Consider the following 4,037-nt stretch of genomic DNA (forward strand, 5'->3'; position numbering starts at 1 on the left):
ACACACACTAATTAACTTCAACGTTATCATAAATTTTCACCATTAAAACCCCCAAACCCCAACTTTAAATTTTATAAGGTAAAGCTGCTAAGAAGTTCATCAATGAAATTCAAGATGGAAAGAACAAATAGTACATCATTGATAGCTTAACGTTCCACATGCACGATACAAATCAAAGGTATTTCATATGCTAACTCTAAAGGATTTTTTTTGTGCAAATGATGAAAAAAAATCAAAATTTGATGTACTCTCCAAAAGGAGAATTGTTACAACTAAATCAATGGTTAATGTTAAGATAAAGAGATATGAATTAGCTGGAGATATTTAGTGAATATTAAATCAAATATTCTTAATTTAATTTAATGTTCATCTACTTATATCATATCATATCTAAATATGTGTTACAGTTTGTACTCCATATTCTAGTGTTCATCTGTTTGTATCATATCATATCATAAACTTAAATGTGTGTTGCAGTTTGTACTCCCTATTTTAATGTTTATCGATTGTTGAATCTCACAGAGGTCGTGCTAGAGCTAGGTAAGACATTGTTTTGAGCATACCTTAAGTATATACTTTGTTCTGATTATTTTTTAGTATCCTTTAATTTAAACTCCTTATCATTTTAAATTTCTATAATTTTCTTTTTGCAATAATTTTGAAGACCTTTTTTATGTGATACATTTCGTTGATTCTTTGAGACAATTTTTATGTGATGCTCATTATTATAACAAACTGGTACTTACTAAACCCACAACAAAGAAAGAGGTATTACTTGGCAATGTTGCGGGGACTGTAATATTAGGTGTAGCACAAATATTTTTTGATATATTTTTTTGTAATGAAACATCTCCTTACAAATTAGTCAAGGAGGTGTTGAAGCTGAAGACACCGCTGTTGGAAATTAAAGAATACTTGCTGAAGGCAGATGTCTTCCCCGGTTGTGGGAGCAGTTGTTTGGGTTGTGCTGCACAGAGTGGGGGTTGTGTGAAGCTGCAGCAGGGTATCCAGACCTTGCTTGATGACGGTGTCCTTCAAGATGAAGACCTATCCTCCCATAGGACTGCTGAAGGGGTTGTTGAGAATGCAGATGTTGATCCTCTCTTTCCTGAAGATGCTGAAGAATTTACAAATGTTGTTCCTGCTGATTTTGTAATTCCCAAGGATGTAGTTATTTTTTCTGATGCCGTTGCTGATATTCCAAACATTGTGGTAGATTCTTGTTGATTCTAAGAGTTGGCAGCAATTTTGGTAAAACAAAGAGTGTTCACAAGATGTCATGTGTGATGTCTTAATATGAGATATCCTATGTGAGAAAGATTGTAACTTGATGAAGTGTACGGACAATCTTTGAACTAATTCTATTATAGTGAATTTCCTTCCTGGCTTGGTAGCCCCCAGACGTAGGTGAGTTGCACCGAACTGGGTTAACAATTGCTTGTGTTGATTGCTTTTCAATTCTATTTTATTATCCATTGTTTATAACCAGATATCAGTGTCTTGACATTACCTTCGACATCTTATATCTGATCCCAGAATTTCAATTGGTATCAGAGCAGGCATCCTGCTCTGGCTCTGGGTGAGATCTAGGGAGAATACTTCCTGGTACAATGGAGAGGGATGGAGGATTTGTTCATAGGCCACCTATTTTGGATGGTTCTAACTATGACTATTGGAAACCAAGAATGGTAGCCTTTTTAAAATCCCTTGATAACAAGGCGTGGAAAGCTGTGCTAACAGGTTGGGTGCATCCTGTCGTTACTAAAGAAGGAGTAGCCACCACAGAGAAGAAGCCTGAAGAACAATGGTCCAAGGAAGAGGATGATCTTGCCCTTGGGAATTCTAAAGCTTTGAATGCCATCTTCAATGGAGTGGACAAGAATATTTTCAGGCTGATTAATAACTGTGAAATAGCCAAAGAGGCTTGGGACATTCTCAAGACCACTCATGAAGGCACATCTAGGGTAAAGATGTCTAGACTTCAGCTGCTCACCTCCAAGTTTGAAAACTTAAGAATGAAAGAAGATGAAAATATTCATGAATTTTACATGAGCATTCTTGAAATTGCCAATGCCTCTGGAGCCTTGGGCGAGAAGATGTCAGATGAAAAGCTGGTAAGAAAAATATTAAGATCACTTCCCAAGAGATTTGCTATGAAAGTCACAGCCATAGAAGAATCTCAAGACATCTCAAATATGAGAGTGGATAAGCTAATTGGGTCCCTCCAAACATTTGAGATGGGAATATGTGATGGAGCTGAAAAGAAGGCCAAGAGCATAGCAATTATGTCAAACACCGAAGAGGAAGATGAGGTAGGTGGTCAAGATATTGATGGAGACCTGGCAAATGAGATAGCAATGCTGGGAAGACAGTTCAACAGACTAATAAAAAGGGTAGATGTCAGAGCTAAGGGCAATGTCAAAAACATCACATCTGACATCAATAAATCCAACAGCTTTGGTAAGACCACAAAGTCTGAAGAAAAGCCCAAAGAAGTTCAGTGCTATGAGTGTAATGGATATAGTCATATTAAAACTGAATGTGGGACCTACCTCAAGAAACAAAAGAGGAGCCTTGTAGCCTCTTGGTCTAACGGAAGTGAAACTGAAGAAGTTACAAATCATGTGAATGCTTTGACAGGAAGATGGGGGTCTGAGGAAGAGTCAATTGATGATGAAAAATCATTTGAAGAGCTGGACACTACCTACAAAGAGTGGTGCCACAGAAGGGCAGGAGTGTGCAGACAAGCTGAAAGACAGAAGCAAGTGATAGCTCAGCTGAAAAATGAGAAGAAAGAGTATATGGAAACCATCTCAAAATTGGAAACTGAGGCTGTTTTCTTGAATTCCAAACTAGATGAGATGACTAAGTATGTAAAAATGCTTAACAATGGATCTGCCACCCTAGACAAGATTCTCCAGACTGGGCAAATAACTGGAAACAAATCTGGCATTGGTTTCAAGGCTGAGTACAGTTGCAAATCAAAATCCAAACCTAAGAGCAGCCATGATAAAAGCAAACCTGAGATGTCACATCAGATGTCACAACAGCAGAAAAGGAACCATCAAAGATGGAAATGCCAATACTGTGGAAAATTTGGCCACCTGAAGCCCTTCTGTTATAAGCTATATGGCTATCCTGGTCCTGTTTAGTCTCAACACCAATCTAGGTCCAAACATCACAAGACTGTCAGCAGAAAACAATGGGCTCTTAAGACAAAGGTCACAAGTCTAATAGCCCACACTTCCCTCAGAGTCTCAGCCAAAGAAGATTGGTATTTTGACAGTGGTTGCTCCAGACATATGACTGGGAACAAAAACCTATTGACTGAACTTCATCCTCATGCCATGAGTTATGTTACCTTTGGTGATGGTGCAAAAGGTGAAATCAAGGGAATGGGTAGGCTGGATTGTCCTGGAGTTTCTGACCTTGATGATGTTCTACTTGTTAAGGGATTAACTGCTAATCTTATAAGCATCAGTCAACTATGTGATCAAGGTCTGAATGTAAACTTCACAAAAACTGAATGTCTGATTACTAACAAAGAAAATAAAGTAATCATGAAGGGAGTTAGGTCCAAAGACAACTGCTACATGAGGAGCTCTCAAGAAACTGGATACTCTTCAATGTGTACCTTAGCCAAAGAAGAAGAAGTGAAGATATGGCATCAAAGATTGGGCCATCTGCACCTAAAAGGTATGAAGAGAATCATATCAGTAGAAGCAATTAGAGGGATTCCCAACTTAAAGATTGATGAGGGAAAAATCTGTGGAGAATGTCAGATTGGAAAACAAACAAGGATGTCACACCAGAAGCTCAAACATGACACAACTACCAAAGTCCTGGAACTACTTCATATGGACTTGATGGGACCCATGCAGGTAGAAAGCCTTGGTGGGAAGAAATATGCATATGTGGTGGTGGATGATTTCTCCAGATACACCTGGATCAATTTTATAAGAGAAAAATCTGATGTGTTTGAAGTCTTTAAGGAGCTGTGTCTGAAACTTCAAAGGGAAAAAGAAAGTCTTGTTATC

Source organism: Lathyrus oleraceus, chromosome 3 (genome assembly GCF_024323335.1).
Source record: "Lathyrus oleraceus cultivar Zhongwan6 chromosome 3, CAAS_Psat_ZW6_1.0, whole genome shotgun sequence".
In the NCBI taxonomy this organism is placed as follows: Eukaryota; Viridiplantae; Streptophyta; class Magnoliopsida; order Fabales; family Fabaceae; genus Lathyrus; species Lathyrus oleraceus.